This window comes from Python bivittatus, unplaced genomic scaffold (genome assembly GCF_059951505.1).
Source record: "Python bivittatus isolate LINGU-HERP-01145 unplaced genomic scaffold, Pbiv_v1 ctg000590_np1212, whole genome shotgun sequence".
In the NCBI taxonomy this organism is placed as follows: domain Eukaryota; kingdom Metazoa; phylum Chordata; class Lepidosauria; order Squamata; family Pythonidae; genus Python; species Python bivittatus.
In genome coordinates this window covers 10,058,433-10,077,926 of record NW_028277086.1, presented here as the reverse complement: position 1 = coordinate 10,077,926, position 19,494 = coordinate 10,058,433, and the positions used below count along the sequence as shown (strand labels likewise).

The following is a 19,494-nucleotide window of genomic DNA, read 5'->3' as shown; positions in this document are numbered from 1 at the left end:
TGTTCAACAAAATCAGTGTTGAGTTGGGCAGCCTTATAAATCTAAATTATAAATAAACATCTAGAACTAAGAGTCATTTAAATATTAACAAATGAACTACTTAGAATCAAAATAAGCACCCACATTAGTTTCCTGTTTCTTTAAATTAAAGTAATACTACAAAAAGAGCCTGGCGTTCTCAATTTATTGGACTTTCACTGATCTTCCAGTTCTACTCAAAGGCATAATTCAGTACTATGTATTTGAAGATCTTTTTGACTGGGGAAGACCATTCTGAGACCTGGAATGCATGACCCCAAAGTTTATTATTTGCCCCATTAAAACAGAATCCAGTTCTTATTTTTACATTGATGATCAGAAAGTAGTAGATGCCGACATTTATTGTGTCCCTCTTCTACTTCATTATATTACTGTAACAGAAGCCTTTATAAATGCCATTCTTCTTCATTAGCAGGCTCCCTATATTTAGGATGTTTTTCCTACCAATCTCGTCAACAAGGCAATACAATGTCTCAGTTCCTATTTGATAAATATAGCCTTTAATGCTGCTTTTCAACTGCCAACTGCCTACGCTTGCTTAAAACCCACAGCAGGGATGGCAAATCTTTCAGAATGAGTTTCCTGCCCTTACTTCACTGAATCTTCTAAGATAATAAGGGTATACAATCAGCTTGCAATAGAAATGGGTGGGAAGCTATCACTTGAGAACGTGGGAGTACTGCCTTAATTTGCAACAGAATTCAACTTCAATTTGAAGGGAAGAAACTATGAAGCTGGTGCCTTAAAGAAGCAACCCTCCAGTGATTTCCAAATCCATTCCAATCTTCACTTAATAAGAGCTATTTCACTCTGACTCAGCAAGGCCTTGTATACAGGAAGCTCCCTCAGAAGGAGCAACTTCTCTATTTCCTAAACAAATCACTGGGCTGCCTCCACAAGCACTACAAGGAAATGCCAAAAACTGGACCTGACAAATTTTGCCTGCAAAAAATGTTGTATGCTACTAAGTTCAGCCTTTCTGAAGAAGGGGCAGCTGAAAAATGGTATGAGCACTAACACAGATTATTAAAAAAAAAAAAAAAAAAAGTCCAAGGGAGCTCATGGAGAAAAGGGCTATTATCAACTACTGTAGTGCATCCATGTGCAACATCATTGGGGGTATGTGATGGTGACATGTTTCCCCAGTTGTTAGTGCTAGGAACTGTGGGTTGTACTGCTAGAATGCTGGATTAGACAGACCTTTACTCTGTCTGAACAAAGTATAGTTTTAATATTTTTTACTCTTTCTTTGATAGGAATTCCATACGTATATTTGAGCATTAGCTGAGTCTGGGCTGGATTTATGAACCATGAGATATTCTTTGTGCTCTGAAGGTTATCCCTTTTATTCATAGAAAAAACACATACACAAAAACCTAGAAGGTAGCAATGGCAAAGTACTTCGGTAACACCACCAAGAATCTGTACTGGATGCAGTTATTTGACTCAAGGGCATCCTTACCTTACAGAAGGATTACCAAAAAAATGCCACCATTGTTTTCCTTTTGTCTTGATACCTATACAATTAAGCTGTATTTGGAAGCCACAAAAAACACCCCTTGCATGTATCGGGATCAAAACTGATTTTGCAATTATAAGCTTCAGGATGCAGTGCGGTACCTCTGGCTTAGTCCAGTTGTCTGCAATGCAAAAAACATTCCTGGCCTTCAAGATCATACCATTTCAGGACACTCCATCCCCAGTACTATTAGCAAGGAACTTGCGCATCTCAAACAGAACCATTACGCGCTATTTCCTTCATTACTGAGTGCACTGCTATGCCCTTATTAATATTTTGCTAGGTTGGCACATGGCCTTCATGGCACACGGATGCCTTAATCATCTCAGCATAAGCTTTATAGCAAAGCTCAGGTTAACTTAAGTATAAACTAGGCTCCTGGGTATGATCCCATGAGCCTGAAAAAAAAGGTGCTGCTGCTTTAAAGAACCCAATGTGGAAAGCTAAACAAGGTCAGCTATGATGAATAGCACAGAGGTGTTGCATTAATGCAAGTCCAAAGCGCTTCTTCCTAATCATTCCTGCAGCAAGCACAACCCTAATGTAAAATCTGTATGCTGAGATAGTTAAGGCATATAAGAGACGCCAACCTCCCTAGTGAAGTGTTTCTGTAGGACTGAAAAATATATTTCTCATTCTGTCATACAAGAAAAAAAAAGTCACAGTAACCAATGTATAGCCAAAACTTTCCTAGCTCCAGTTAAAGAACCAAATCAAGAATTACCAAGATTTATACTTCAAGATGCTTCTGATATTTAAGTACCTTCAGGTAGCAAATAATCTTGTGGTACCATAAATATATTAAATCATAAACTTTTGTGGACCACAAAAGGGAGTATGGCCCTGAGAAAGGTTTATGCACATACTCTCATAATGTGAGAGTGGGGACTGTGGTAGTAAATAACGTGATCAGCAGGAAATACAATACAGGAAGTACAGACAGTGAAAATTACTTACCGAGGATATCCACCCACCACTGTATGTTAAGTACAATACACACACACTGTGTATGCAGTGGTGAAATGATCAACAAATGTAGTGTTGGCATTTAAAATTTGGTCTCATACACTACAAGTAAATGGAGGCATAACAGGTAGTCCTCCTGTAGCAACCATAACTGGGACTGACAACTTGGTCATTAAATGAAGTGAAACCACGACTGTGCTTATGATCTTACTTCAGCTTTCCTTTGTTTTACAGACCTGTGAAGGTCCTAAATGTGAGGATTGGTCACAAAGTTACTTTTTCATCACCATCATAACTGTGAACAATCACTGTATGAGGCAGTTGCTCAATGAGGACTACCTGTACTTGGTCAATGACAATCTGACTGTTCTAAGTACTTAGTGGATTTCATTCTGAGACTTAATCGTTTACTGCTCCGTCTGCTGACCAGACCTTAAATTGTTCCTAGCATAATAACATTCTGATTTACACATCTAGCTCGTGCTTCAAAGCATTTTTTAGAAAGCAAATTCAACATCCCTGTGTGACTGACAAGATCATTGGAAATCAATCTGTTTGAGATAAAATGTGAACTCTTAGCACAAATTCAAAGAAAGTTCAAAGAGCTGATTACAAGGCCTATAAATGGAGTTAGTTGCATATGCCTTGAATTCTAGAAACAGCACATTAGACTAAGTTGGATGATATTCAAAGAAAATTCACAACAAATTATTCAAAACTTCCCCAAAGAAAACAACCTGTGAAACTTAATGCAGGATAGGGAAAAATAAAATATACAAACTAATTTTAAAATTGCTAGAAAGGCTGATTCTACACAACGAAGCATGGAAAAAATTAGAAACCTTCTGCAGAGTATTTATAAAACAACAGTTTATTTATAATGACATTTATAAAACAATATACTCCAGTTAGATCCCCATGTTATTTTACTCACCTATTAGGTCAATACAATTAAAAGAGTAAAAGGAATTTTACTGCTACCTACTTGTCATTAAAAAATTAAGCATTTTACTGAGAATCATTAAAGCACCTGGAATAGCTACAGTACTAAAAAAAAGATTGCATGATAGAAAAAAAATGAACCATACTAATTTCCATTAAAGGAGGACTTAACAATAACAATACTTCAGTCAACTAATGTTTATGTATAAAATTTATGTATAAAGGTCTCTGATGTTTCTTGTAAAGATTTCTGAAGATTTCTGCCTAATCGTAATCAGAACCATAATGGATGCTGCAATACACATTTTGTTTTATAAGCACAATATAATATAAAAGCCTTTCAATTTTTTTTCAAAATCAAGCCTTCATTTGGTATGCTTTATAGATAGAGGAGGGGGAGAAGCAGAAGGCTGAAAAATGAACAAACATAAGCATGATGGTATTAACAATTTGAAAACAACAATGACTAAGTACATGATATCTGTTGTGCACCAAGCAATGAAAAGGTCAAAGAAATCAAACTTTCCAAGTTGCTCATCCAGTTTTGTGGGACATTAGCATCACATATCAAGATATTATGTCATTCTATGGACACAAGGAAAAGAAGTCTCTTGTGGATCTTGCAAAAAGGCACAGTATGGACTCAAGTTATAGTACAAAGCACATCTTTATACTTCCCTAAGGAAAATAAAATTAAAATCTATCTCTTTACTAAAGCCTAAAATACATGAATAATAGCAAGGTTATAGAGACACATTTTCATTTTAATGCGCTATTAATAAATCCAGATATATTTCAGACTTCTAATTAACTTGCTGTTCCAATAAACTGCAATAAATTGCTGTTACAATAAAGTTTAGTTTCTGAAAGATAATGGCAGAGAGGAAAATGGACTCTACTACAAATTATTGCCTGATAATATAGTTACATGGTCATCAGGAGGGATCTTAGTTTATTTGCAGATTAGCTACAGAATAAATTAGCACCCCCAAGATTATGCACAATAAATAAGACATAAAAATGAAGAACAAAGCATTAAAACCTCACTGATTTACATACAATCCATGTCAGTGTACCTTTAAAAACCACCTCATTAACTATCAACACTATAACAGTTAATGAAAGAAGGATCAGAGGAATTCTATTCTGAAGCTCAGTAAGTTTACTTTAGGAGTAAGTTCTGTTGGTTTTACTTCCAAGTCCACGGTCTTCAGTCATAAAGCTGTATAAGAGAAAATTAAATCAACACTTCTGGTACTTTGTGTAAGAGAAATTATACCTTGAACCCACTTCAGGGTTCTATTTTCTCTGCTAAGCTATATAATATCTTCATGAAACCACTGAGAGGGATCATTGGCCATCGGTATGCCAATGGCTCCCAGCTTTCTCTTTCATAGTCAGGAAACAGGTGTGGCTCTAGTTGTTCTGAACCAGCCTCTGGACGGAGTTGATGAGGACAAACTGAAAGCCAACGTAAGCAAGTTAAGCCCATGGTTGGTGGTTCAACTGCTAAAATGAATGATACTCAGATGAAACTATGGAAGGCCAGTGCCCACTGAAGAATCTAACTGTGGGGAAGGCTAAGTGATCCAGAGCTAGTTTCAATGACCTTGAAGTATCTTTTATACTTGAAGGTTACCACTAATGTGCAGCTGTGGCCTTAGTATTCTTTGTACAATTAGCCATGCTTTTGTAACTCCCACCTGTATTTCTGCAACACACTGTATGTAGGGCTGTCTTTAAATATAGTTCAGAAATTACAGTTTGCCTAATATAGGGCTGCAAGATTACTACCTGGCCCTGGGGGTTATGAATATATTACACTCATGGTTTGCCAGTTGCACTGGTTCCCAGTACCTTTCAGGGCCCAATTTAAATGACTTGTAACATTTAGACTAAATTCAACTATACACCAGTTACTCCGTGTATAGTTTGTATAGTTGTAGCTCTGTGTACGTCTTATATGACCCTAGCCAATGGGGTTAAATTCTAGCTCAGTCTGTTCTGTAAACCCCAACAACTGCCAAGACCTCTGTCCTTCCAAATATCTTTCCCACCTCACAATCCATCCTTAAATATTCTAGGGGTCCCCCCCCCATTATGCATAGGTTATGCATAGATAGAACCCAACATTCAATCACAAATATTTTCAAATATAATCACAAAACTATCCTCTTCCCCCAAATCATTAAGGACCTTTGAGGATTATTTCTACATACAAGACCTAGGAAAAGCTCTCTCAAGAACACTTGCTGCTTTAAGATGCACTTTTGATACTTATAATTTATTAATTTATAGTATTGGGATGTTGTCCTTAACCCAAGGTTGTTAATCCTCATATACACCATTCAACAGTCAAAACAGATTAAACAGCAAGATTACCTAAACCCCTAAAGTATATATAAAACAAGTTAAATTATGTTTCAAGGTCTGCATGTACACACGTACCTAGCACCAAAGAGGCATTAGATTTGCTGCCAGAACTAATGAGGCCCTATGTCTAGCCCTCAAACATCCAACATAATGAACCAGAAAAGCGTGAAGTATTTAATTATTTGCTATCTCAATCACCATGGTAACTCTAGGGAGCTTACATCCTAGGGTCCAAATAATCATAAATGTAGTGAAGGTAACAAACAGATTGCAGGAAGATGGTTTTGAATTTAATCCCTGACATCTCCACGGAAAGATTCCTGACAAAAATTTTGGAGTGCTGCTGTCAGCTAATTTATGTAAACCAACCTTGTGTTTGCCAGATGTCCTGGAATGACAACTTCCAGAATTCCTAGTCAGCAGACGCTACAAGGTATGGGAAATACAGCTGTTCCAAACTGAATATGTGTACATGGAGTCTGGCTGAGAAATACTGGCACGTAGACAATGCTAACATATCTGGACCAATGATCTGATTCCATATATAACAGTTTCCTATCTTTTTTTAAAATTTATTTTTAATACTTTTAAAATAAGGACAGAAAAAGAAAAATAAGGAACAAAACACAAAAATAATCATGATAGAAGTACATATACTGACAAGAAAAAAAAACACAAGTGCTTCAAAAAAAGTAAAAAAAAAAGAGGAAAAAGGAAAAAGAAACAAAGTATAATATATCATTATATTATATACTTACCTAATGCAAATATTATACAAGTATAAATATACTTATGTCTAATACACTTATATAACTATCATGCTTTTTTTTTAACCTACTGTATTTTGGATAAATGAGTCCCATATTTCATTATACTTGTCTGTACAAAGTCTATGTCCATAGGCAATCCACTCACACGTGGCAAGTGTAATCAGGTCTTTGATCCACTGAGTGAGTGGGGCCATACATTTATCTTTACAATGCTGCAATATCAGTCTTTCGGCCACAGTAATGGCACAGAGAATCCATTTACGTTGTCCAGTTGTCAAATTCCACATATTAGGTATGTAATTCAAGAGAATATTATCCTCTGAAAATTTTAGCTTTTGTCACAGAGTCAAATTTATATAATTCACTACTTTCTCCCAAAACCTAGTAAGTATAGGACTTTGTAAAAACATGTGTTTTAAAGATTATCCTTATTATATGTCCAACAAAATGCTGTCTTAGTTATTTTCTATACAGACATAGTGGAGTCCAATAAACTCTAAATATTATTTTTTGTTGTATAAGTCATAATTTAAGGTTCACTGGCACACTTGCTATAGAGGTTAAGACACTCTCCCATTGCCTATGCAATATAGGAACCTCTAATTCTTTATCCCCATAAAACTCAAAATAGTTTAAAGGGGATTCCTAGTAACTCACAATCATAATGATTAAGCCACTTACTGGTAATGTATGGAAAATATCTTCACAAGTCAGAAAACTGAATTAAATAGCATTTCAGTTCCTCCTGTGCCATGATTTCTCATGTCATGTTAGTCTCAAATGGCAGAGGATTCATAACCTGCGTTTTAGACTTAGTGTTAACAATAATAGTAATAGTAATAATAATAATTCAAATTTGTTATAGTCACCCAACTTCAGTGGACTCTGGGCAGTGTACAAAGCCAAAAAATCCATAAAGAAATTAATACTATTGGTGATGAGTATAATTACTAAGATACCTGGGGAAAGTGTTGTTAAGTGGAGCCCTCTACCCCAGGATTATTATTTATGGCAACTAGCTGAAGTTTTCAAGTTTTAGACAGTTTTCTCAACACCACCTGGAAATGCCAGGGATTGGACTTAGGTGGTCCATGACCACTACATGGGTTCTGCCACTAAATACTGGACCCTCCTTGCAGCCTTGGGAATCTTCCATGATTAGGTATTCCACATTCAAACCCTCACCCAGCTATGAAACTTATTGTATAAAGTAAGCTTGTTTTTCAGACTAATATCATACTGGATTCTGGTGAGAATAAAACTGAGTACATTGGCCTCAGGTTCTTAAAGGGAAAACTTGATAACATGACATAAGTCAAATATTATCTATGCAGTATTTTGTTCTAATAGTTTAAGTAGAAAACTCTTCAAGATGCTACAGAAATTCTTAATGAACAATATACCCCACATAAACCAATATCAATGGTTGTCCTTTAAAAAGAAATGCAGGGAGGGAGGAACTTATGTGTTATGTTTATTGTAAACAGACAATAGCTTGTCCAAAATTCTTTAATATCCTATGTTGCTGGGAGGGCAGGAATATGGCATGCAAGGGCAGAAAAAATTACAGAATCTTCACTACCACTTTATCAAGTTTTCACAAACCAGCACTGAATTCTGCTTCTGATATAAGCAGAGTTCTATAACTAGCTTAAACTGGCCACGGGTCTACAAGACTTCACAAAGAAATAATTTCCAGCCCTACCGCTGAAATCTTTTTCATTAGACACATGCAAAGCTAGGAGTATTGTGTGAAGTTTCACCTGCAAGTTTAGTGTGAAGCTAAGCACAACCCTTAAGCAAAGGCTTTCTCAGAATTCACATAAGCTACTCTGAGCTGTTTGGAAGAAAGAAAGGTGAGATATAAATGAAAAAGTATGCACTGCTTCATTTAAATGTACATGATTCTTCCACAATTGCTAACTTGACAGCAGCAGCCAACAGAAGAAACAGGAAGGCAAAGATTGCTATAATATACGTATCATGCAATTGCAGTCAATAAATCACACTAAAGGAAGTATCATATTTTGGCAATTCTCATGGCATAGGGAAAAATGCACACACACTATTTGGGAAGATCTGTATAGAAGACCTGATAATATTTAATAGTATCCATCAACCTGAAATTTGATGGATGGATCACAATCCCATAATCATCAGTCAATCCACCAATGACTGGGAGTTTTAGCCCAAAATATCCACAAGGCACAGAGATTGAAAAGAGGAACATAAATTTATTCTACAAGTATAAATTATTATTATTATTATTATTATTATTATTATTATTATTATTATGGTTGTTTGCACAATCAGCCAGATGTTTAGACTGGATTTGGCATTTTTATCCACCTATCGAGTCCTTTCCAACGACCTGGGATAGGCAGATGTTGTTGTTTGATGGTGTTAAAGGTACTGTTGCAGGACCTTCCAAGTAAAGCTGCCTTTTCCAATTACAGTGGAACCTCGGTTTACGAACTTAATTTGTTCCGTGACTCTGGTTGCAACCCGAATTGGTCGCAACCTGAAGGAAATTTCCCCATAAGGTTCAATGTAATTACCGTTAATCTGTTCTGGTGTGGAGGACAGGGAGGCGGCTATTGCTTGGAGGGAGAGTCCCCCTCCCTACAACCACATGTCAGGGGCGGAAAATGGCCGCAGACCACGTGTCAGGGGCGTAAAAATGGCCGCAGACCACGTCAGGGGTGGAAAATGGCCGTGGACCACGTGTCAGGGGCGTAAAAATGGCCGCGGACTGTGTCAAGGGAGGGAAAATGGCTGTGTATCCTGTTCGTACCCCGAGGCGGAGTTCGCAAACTGAAGCAAAATTTTGCAGTTGGAGCTGGTCGTAACCCGAAAAGTTCGTTAACAGAAGCGTTTGTAACCCGAGGTTCCACTGTATTAGTATTAGTATTATTAGTATTTTCAGGATTTTCAGTGATGAGAAAAACATTATTAGTTATAAATAAGAGGCGTTGTCTGAACAGCTGCCTAAAGGTGATCTCTCCTCTTAACATAACCTCACTCTGCAAGGTAAATGCACCTGGAACATATTAACAGATTGTAGAAGCAGAAGAATTAAAGATTGGACTATTAATAAATGGAGAAAGAGAACAAGAGCGTGAGAAAAGGGTGGAAAGACACTGATTTACATAATAAATGCAATCAATAAGAAGAACTAAGATAAAAATTCCAAAGATTTTCAGGAAAGTAAATTGTAAGTAAGAATGAAAAACAAAAAAATGAAATTCATGTGGGATACAGTGACTGATGCATTTTACTTCTGAAAAATTGAAGCATATATAGACCATGGATTCAGAGATCACAGATGTCACCCACGACTAGATGAAAAAAATTTTTGAAGACATCAGTGAAAAAGAACTAACTTGTAGAAAAGCAACTTTTTAGACAGAACTGAAACACTGAGCAAGACTAACTGGCAGATCTAGAAAACATTACAAACAGAATGTATACACCTTTAAAATAAAATAAAAAATTAAATGTTAAATGCTTGCAATGCATGAGTCTGGAAGTGTCATTTTAAAGTATGCATTTGGGAGTTAGCTAGGCACCTCACTTTCCATGAAGTTTGTTCAGAAACACAACTTACACATTCTCAAAATGTGGCATCTACAATTTACATGGCCTGGTATGGGCAACACAGATCTTTCCAAAGTGTAGCATATAAGTGGAAAATATAGATATTCCAAACAAAAAGACAAGACTCCTATTCAAGAAATAGGAAAAACCTGGATTAATACGTTTAATTGGACACAAGTTAGAAAATAAATGCATAGAGAACTGCCATGGTAGGTGCAGGCCAGGAATCCATCTAAAATTTACCATACACTCTGTTACACTAAAAATGTTTTTCGTTAGAGCACTGTAGGAATAAGAGGCAGCCTTTCACTATCAGCATCTGACAAACAGAAGTATATTGTCTCTAATACCCAATTACTAGAAGTTTATTCCATGAAGCTCTTTGTTGCTTTAGAGCCTTCAAAACCAGCAAATATCACATCGTGGGGTAATTCATGGAGGGCACAAAGACAGAAATGGACTGACAGATGAATTCTATATTCTAAATAATACACAATCTGTTGGCATTTAATAAAGATAATTAGAATGTTCAAGGCCGAGGCTTTGGTAATACTTTTCCTAGAACATTTCAGCATTCAGTATTAATATTCAATGTAGGTGCGGTATCATATAGCGCATATGGGACAGGAGCTGAGGTCAGACGTATTTAACATAACTGTATGAACGACAAGGCATCAAACAAGTATGACATGAGATAACAGAAAACCAAGAAGCAACTTTAAGGAAATGGAGCAAATAGCCTTGAAACAAGATCAGAGATAGATACATGCAAGGAAAAGTAAGGATGCATGTGGGATACAGAAGTCAGATCAGCAGAGTTTAGTATCTGATGCAAATGTACTGCCAGCTTGACTCACATGATGTGTTTATCCACAATGAATTCAATTCATTTTTCTGGCCACAAAGACTCAATTCACACAACACCCTAGGCTAAAGTGGGGTTAGCTGATTTGCAGGATCTTATGGGATCACAATAATTCCTGGGCCTTATTTGAAGGTACAATAAGTAGGCACAGGAGTACCAGTACCAACAAGAAAGAGATGACAGAGAAAAGTGAAAGAAAATGGGACTGATGGGTAGAAAGGGTTATATCCTGTAATAAAACTTAAGGAAAACAGAACTAAAGTGCTCAATTGAAGGATGGGAAAAAAATATGCAAGTATTGGAAGAAATCCAAATCACAACACACTCGTTGGCCTAGGAATTTGCAGAATGAAGACTGCTCCAACCTCTAATTTTATGTATTTATTCATTCATTCAATTTGTACAGCCGCCCATCTCAGCAAATGACTCTGGGTGGCGAAGAATCTAAAATAAATTAAAAACAATTCAATTACAGATACAAACATTAAAATACCCCGCAGCCTAGAAAGACATCTCAATCCACAGTCGCTACCACAGCCAGGAGACAGACCCTTCACACACTCAGGGCCCCCGGCCAGGGCACGGAACCAGGTCTTTAGGGCCTTACGAAAGGCCAGCAGAGTGATAGTGAGAGCAGGTTGAGATATATCCTGGCCTTAAGTTGTTTAGGGTCATAAATGTCAGGAAAACCCTGAACTTGCTCAGTAGCTGACAGCAGTGCAGTTGCCTCATGTGCAAAGGTATCTGCTCTGTGAAACATCTGGCCAGTATATTCTGTGCTGGTTCCTGATCAACTGCAAGGGCAACCCAGCCAGTCACTCCCTCTCAGCCCTAAGGAGAAAGTAATGGCAAACCACGTCTGAAAAACCTCACCAAGAAACCTGCAGGGACTAGTCTAGGCAGTTGCCAGGAGTCAAAAACTGGCTTGAACTCACCAGAAAAAGAAAAAGGAGAGACAGGAAGAAAAGGTCTTAATCAGGACTCTTGTGGGGAGGAGAAGTGACACCCTCACCCGGGAGAAACACGAGTCTGGAAAAGGGTAAGTGAAAGAACACTCACGAGTACATAAAGAAGAAACGAGGAGCGGAGAAAAGACGCAGCATGAGCAGAGGAGGAGGTGGAATTTGGAAGAAACTGTATTTCAAAGGGGCTTTTTTTTAAACCTTTAAAGAGGACGACACAATTGAGAGGAGGAAAGTGGGATTCTGGGGCTGGAAGCAGGCGGGCAGGCAGATCCCCCGGGAAGCAGCGGGCGCCGGGGCTCAGCAGCCCAAAGAGAGGGGAGAGGCGGCGCACGAGCGCCAGGTATCCGGGGGCCGTTTAAAAGGGGCGTTCGGGGGGGACGAGCGAGGCGCCACGAGGAGGAAGAGCAGAAACAGAACCACGTGGAAGGAAGCGGCGGGAGGGAGGGGCCAGGAGCGGTTTCCAAGGGGACCGCGGAAGAGGGGCTCGCGCTGAGGGGCGGGGCCGCGAGACAGGAGAGGGGGCGGGGCCAGCCCATGTGCCGCGCGGGAGGGGCCGCGCCGTGCCGCAGACGGAGCCTGAGAGGAGAAAAACGCGCGCGGGAAGGCTCCCCCCCACCCTTGGAACCGGGGCCTCTCCCGCCCTCCTCCTTCTCTTTCCTTGAGCGCCTACTCACCGCGCTACCCCCTCCCCCGAAGCTGAGGGGAGGGACCGAGGTGGGTAAGCGAAGCCGCGCCGGAGCCGCCCGCAGTGACCAGGCGACGGGGAGGAGACGAGGACGGCCACCGCCGGGCGTGCGTCACGCGCGTGCGCGCCAACGAGCCGGATGTACCGGGAGGCGCAACCCAGCTGCCGGGGGATGGCGTGCGGCAGGGCGGTTGAGGCGGCGGCGGCCGTCCAGGTCAGTGCGCATGCGCCGGAGCCGGCAAAAGAAGAAGGGGAGAAAAAAAATCCGAGTTTCTCTGTGCCTCGACCAGGGTGAAAAGTGGAGTCGGGCGGGCGCCAAAAAGGCCACGGGAAATCTCGTGTCTTGTGGTTCCCCAGGCAGTCGTGGCTCAGGTGCTTCGGGACGACGTGGGAAGGGACAGAGGAGTCCGTTTGGGCTGCGGCCCAGGCGGAGTGCCCCTCCCTCGAAAAGAAGTCCCAGACTGGGGGGCAGTGGTTTTAATGGGCCAATTCAGAAAAATAAGCGTGTGAACCCACCCTCCAAAACGCAAGGGGAAGTGGCGGAGGAGCCCTCCAGATCTTGCGCAAAGGAAGGACTCCGGAGAATCCTGGACCTGGTTCACAGTTTGTTTTAATCATGGTTTGTCAAATAAGCCACCATTGGATATAAATGCATAAACATAAATGTTTGGTAAGTCAGGATGGGAATCACGCAGCATTCAGCCAGCAGTTCCCAACCTGGAATCCATGGTGATAAGGGAAGGTGCAGGAAGGAACCTTAAAATAAATGTTTGATTGATCGGTTATGTGCCATCAAGTCATTTTCAACTCCTGGCAACTCCATAGACCAGTGTTGTCCAAACTTGGCCACTTTAAGATGAGTGGACTTCAACTCCCAGAATTCCCCAGCCAGCATGGCTGGCTGGGGAATTCTGGGAGTTGAAGTCCACTCATCTTAAAGTGGCCAAGTTTGGACAACACTGCCATAGACAGACTTTTCTCCATGGCGATCTATCCCTAACCTGTTCTTTCAGTCTCACAACGGTGGCAAAACTTTCACAAGATTGCCAAATTCTGCAAGATTTGAGGCAGGGCACCAACATCGCGCGGTGGGGCCACTTTTCCCAATTGCGTAATGCTTAAGTACCCCAGACAGGTGGCAGAAGCAATGTTGTCCACTCCTGATCTACATGGTGGCCCTCCAAGACTTTGGATGGGGACGGAAAGTTGTGCATCAAAACCTTTGATGCTGTGACTAGGCGTTGACCCCAAAGGTCCAGAAGCTGCACCCAGCCCTAACGCATGATTCGCCAATCGCAAAAGCCTCCAGTCGCCCAAGGTCATTCGATTGGTTTAGCTTCGGCTTAGTAGGTGGGGTCAATCACGCTTATGAATAAAGATGCCCACCATTAAAACAAGGCCCAAGAGGATTCAGCTTGCGCTCTAGGCAGCAAAGTGTGGGAGTACAGCCGTATCCCATGGTGAGCGGCAGCTTTGTTCCTTCACTGCACAAGGATGCAGCTATTTCCTCTTTAAATGGGCCCTCGTGCACCCCGAGCGCTCCTCGCCAGCATGCCCTGCAAGTCTCATGGCCGTGCTCCTCATTGCTTAATCCTATTAGTAACAAACCCTGGTGGGGTTTTATTCTTCTGAATAGCATTGCCACAACACTGCCAGAAGCAGCAGAAGCAAGAGCCTTGGGTCAGCCTTGAAGACGCATTCATCTACAGTTCGCATCAGCCAGATGGCCGCGCAGGCGGGGGGGAGTTGGGGTGGTTGCCCAACACACCAGGAGCGCGCACTGAGTTTGAAAAGAACTTAAATAGGAAAGAGGCTTTCTGAATCTCGGGGCTTTTTAAAATGCCAAGCTTTTGATAGAGGCCATCAGCTGCTCTGCTGCGTTGCCAGTACATTAATTCCACCCTACTGGAAGGCCTGAGTCTTGGGTTCTGACGTATGTGTAAAGCATGATCAGAGTCACAGGAAGACCCCAGGCCAATGGGATCTCATTGTGGATCTCGCTAAGGTGGCTGTGGGCCATGCCGTTTCAAGACTGCAGATGGGAATCCCTTCTGCCTTTATTAAAAAGCCCAACCGCACAGCCTACTGTCAGATCAGAGAGGAAATCACGCTCGGACCTTCTCCAGGACCATCTTCTGGATAGAGAAGCGTGAGCGAGAGCCTCTCTCTGTTGAGCCACAGCTGCCTTGTTCATCTGGCCAGGAGTTGGGCGCCTAATAAATTTAAATCAATAAATGAAGTGGAGGGAATCTTGGGGGACAACGTGGTTGATGTGTTTGCATTAACGATGCAGAGGGGCTTAGTGTATCGTGCATACGAGTTCTATGGCTTAGTAGAGTTTGTAGTAAACCATTTAATTCTCTCTCTCTCTCTCTCTCTTTTTAGTCCCAGTAACCTGATTAGAAAATTCACAGTCCATAATGAGTCATTAAAAAAAAAAGAATCGGAAGTTAAAGGGCAAATGGTACATGAATGCTGTTTTAGCTGGAGATTTTATCAGAGGTTGGCAACATCATTGACGTTGTTTGATACAGTATCAGCAAAACCTTAGTGAAAGTGTGTTTAACGAGAGCTTGTTTGACCTGTGCGTATCTTCTGGCTGCATTACCTCTTTTTTTTTAGATTTTTTTTTTATCCTGTCTTTATTATTTTTATAAATACCTCAAGGCAGCAAACATACCTCATACTCCTTCCTGCTCCTATTTTCCCCACAACAACAACAACCCTGTGAGGTGGGTTGGGCTGAGAGAGAGGGGCTGGCCCAAGGTCACCCAGCCGGCTTTCGTGCCTCAGGCGGGACTGGAACTCACCGTCTCCTGCTTTCTCGCCTGGTGCCTTCACCACTTTTCACCAATACTTGCCAGGGCCTGCAATTATTCTGACAAACATGTACCGTGCAACACACTGTAGGATGTTTCAAAGCTTAAACTTTCTATAGATTGGCTTTATGCATCACATGAGGCCATGGCTTATACGCTGTTCATTGAGTAAATCATAGTTGGCTGGAATCACACAATACATTAGGCATAAGCCACACTGGGTCAACCAGAGCCTGCCCCAGAGAAATATTTGGGTGACACATTTTTTTTCTTTTTTCACAATTAAGGCCAGAAACGGGCAGCACATATCCCAGTGTGGTCTAGGACTGTACTGCTGAATTAAATAATTTTAATGTCAAAATGCCTAGAATTCGGCATGGTTATTCTCATGCTTAGCCCCCACCCCCTTTGCCAAAAAAATAAGCAGGAAAGTCCTGGGCCAAGTCTCCCAGCCTCTCCAACATTGCTCTCCCTGCCATAAACCATCATCCCCAAACCACAAGGCGCTGAGGCAATAAAACACACTAAGTCAAACCACGCAAATCACAAATGATTTTTGTGGGTGATCTGAACCAGGTCAGTGGCTTTTGCCTCTTGCCCAATTAGAAAAAGGATAACAGTTGCATTGTTAGCGTAACAGTACTTGTATTGCCCAATTCCTTGGGTAATTACTTTCTCGGTGTTGTTTCCCAGTTTATCACAGAATTAACCGTCCCATTTCAAGGGCAAAGTCGATATTGCAGCTAGCTGAATGGCCACAGTTTGTGTGCATTGTGCTTTAGGGTTGCTTCATATGGTTCAAGAATAAAATATCTGTTTCTCTGGCAAAGGAGGAGAAGGAAGTAACTGCAAAATTATTTCTGCACTGCAATAGCTCTCATCAGATAGAACTTGGAAGGCACAATCTCTTATCAGAGACAGAGTTTAAAAGATTGCTGTTGCATTCTCATGACATGCTGGTCATGGCTAACTTCATCATAGTTTCCTCCACCCATTTTTCTGGCTTCTGAACTACGAACTAGCCATTCAGGCAGGATGTACAGCACAGGTTTGGATAGTTGGTGGGGCAAGTGTGATGGGCAAACCCATCTTTAGAGATTTTCTTAAATAGCCACAATCGGAATGCCTTCTGAGTCAATAAATTAAGTTCAGCAAGGAAGAAAAACTTGAGTAGGGCAAGGAATCTAGCTGAGTAAACAGATTGCAAATTGGGTGACTGCTACATGACAGCAAAGCAAAATAAACTATAGGTAGTCCTCGTTTAGCAACAATTGGGACTGGCAACTCAGTCATTAAGCAAACGGTTGCTAAGTGAAACCGTGACTGTGTTTACGATCTTACTTCAGCTTTCCTTTGCTTTACAGACCTGCAAAGGTCGTAAATAAGAGGATTGACACGAAGTTACTTTTTCATCATTGTCATAACTGCAAACAGTCACTAAATGAGGCAGTCACTAAACAAAGTCTACCTTACCTGTCTCCTTGCTATCATCCAGTGGTCATCTTGATTTTTGCAACCCTGGCCAAGCACCTTTCTTCTAGCTCTGATTAGCACTAGCACTGTAAGGTCTCAAGAGATCAGCCCAATTCTTCTATCCCAGGTCTCTAGCCAATATAGCTGAGTTCTCAGTTGGCTGGAGGTGATGGGAATTGTCCAAAGTCTAAACAGCCTTAAATATAAGGGCTTAAGGGTGGGAACCTCTGGGTATGGACCTAAGAAAGCTGATTTGGAGAAAAAACAGAGTGGCAAAGATTGCAATTAGTAGAGTTCCCAAGTCTCTGACAAAGTCAACATCGGTAAGAATTGGACAACATGGAATGGAGTCATGAGCTTTGTTGGGGCTGTGGCCAACATTTAAAGAATTAAATGGACACAGCAGGAAAGGTGAATGTCTACCAAAAAATAAAAATAAAAAAAAATTGGAAGGCAGAGATTCCTTTCCTTGTATATTTTATGTTCTAATGTTTATTGTGAATTGCCCAGAGTTCCCCCATTGGGGGGAGATGGGCGGTTGAAAAATTTAATAAATAAATAATAAAATAAATAATAAAATCTCTTGTCACTTTTTTTCACTAGGACATGGACATTCTGTGCAAGCTTAGGAAGTTGAATTATGCGTGCAAAGCTTTCAAAGCAATGCACAATTGTGTTCGGTCCTTGCCTTCCTGCAAAGACCCAAGGTTTCACTGCATTTTAAAATTTCCTCTTTTCTCTAAGATGGACAACATCTCAGGGGCTGCAGCACACAACTTGGAGAACCTAAGAGAGCCAGGCCCTCAGCCTTCCAGTTGTGTCAGATTTCAACCCCCAGAACCCCAGTTAAGAACTGAAAGTCATTCATCTGGAAAGTGCTGTTTTTTCAGAAGCGGCACAGCTATTTCTACAATCACAGATATGCCAAGGTGATATTGACAATATGCTGACTAGTGCCTGAAGATGGTAACACAATTCTTTAACCAGCCCAAGGAAATTATCTCAGCTAGCAAGCATTTTTCCAGAAGGCAGGGATCGTGTTATTAACTAAATATCAAAATGACAGTGCCATTTAGAGAAATATAACTTAACTTATAACTTAAAGCGAAATAAGGTATAAAAATTCTGTAGATCAGCTGCCAAGCTGGCAAGAAAGTAAGCAGTTCTTGATGATTGCCTAAATTGATCTATCTTCCCCTCTTTTTTTCTCATCACAACTTCCCCTCTGTCTTCTAATGGGAAAGTAATGAGGCTGAGTCCTGGCTATACCACTTTTATACTGCATTCCAAAAGATAAATGGGATAAAAAGGTAATATTAGAGCCAGGCAAATGTGATTAGTGAATAAAGCACTGTTTTAAAGCACCCTTCCCAAGTGGTGTGCCGTTTAGACGTGCCACAGTTACATCTCTGCAGTTACATCTCCCATTATCCCCAGCCAGCTGGTGCACAGGGTTAATGAGAGTTAGATTCTAAATGTTGTTTTATTCATTTCCAGACGAGATACCTGCCAGACTTGCAGCCAACCCACGGGATACAATTTAGTTGGATTCTCACCACATGCTAAAGTAAAACTAATCAAACCACCCTGTAAGCCTTAATACAATGCGGGAAAGCAGGGAACTATAGTTTATTCAACAATCTTTAATGAAACCAATAGTGACTTAGACTGATCTGCGAACAGGGACAAGTGCCGTGCTGCAGTTAAGCATGCCCTTTTCCATAATACTCCATTCCGTTCCCCCCTCTTCCATTTTCCATTTTGTTCCTATCAACGGACAGCAAGCTTTCTATGTCTCTCACAGAATTCTAATGTTTCGAAACATTTGCAACACTCAGGTTTTCCAGATCAGGCTCCAATCATCCTACTGTCCATTGATATTGCCACTTGGGTGACCTGAAAATCAGCATGCAGAGGTGGCCACTCATTTCAAGCTGGTGGGTCTGGAATTTGGGGAGCTGCAGAACTCTACCCTTTATCTTCTCAGCTTCCCTCCCTCCCTCCTCCTCCTCCTCCTCCCTTCCTCTCCTCCCTTTCCTCTTCTCCTTCCTTTCCTCCCTTCTTCTCCCTCCCTCCCTCCAGAAGGAAACCCCCCCAAATGTGGTTGCAGTTAACTACATGTATTTGTTTATTTGCAAAGCATTTGGGGGAAATGAAGATCCTGGTGGAGGTTAGCCTTCACTTTGCAACATCCCGGTGTCTGCCAGGTGTGATCAAGAAAGTTGGGGCTGCCGCTTGATTTTTTGACCACACCCTGCAGATACCCCTGTGCCATCCCGTTTACAATCAACTGTGTGTGTGTGCGTGTATGTGTTTCAATGAAAGGCAGCCTCTTCTCCACAGGTTGTGCAGAAAGGGAACAAGGCCGTTTCATAAAACTGGGGACTTTTTGTTCTAGTTACTAGCACTTAGTGTCATACAGTTAAAAAACGCAAAACCAAATAAAAAAACAGGGAACTAATGTCACAAGTTCACAGTAGG

At 41.0% G+C, this 19,494-nt stretch overlaps 1 protein-coding gene across 3 annotated transcripts in view; it reads right to left on the bottom strand.

Moving 5' to 3' along the window:
• The window catches only part of CYRIB (CYFIP related Rac1 interactor B), a 71,443-nt gene that overhangs the window by 44,499 nt on the left and 7,450 nt on the right, over positions 1-19,494 (bottom strand). Inside the window, exon 1 of one of the 3 annotated variants that reach the window (XM_088148963.1) lies at positions 12,711-13,553. The exons of the other annotated variants lie outside the window; for them this stretch is intronic. The gene's annotated coding sequence lies outside the window, so the exon portion shown is untranslated. Of the gene's footprint in view, positions 1-12,710; positions 13,554-19,494 lie in introns of those variants that run through there. 3 annotated transcript variants of the gene reach the window in all.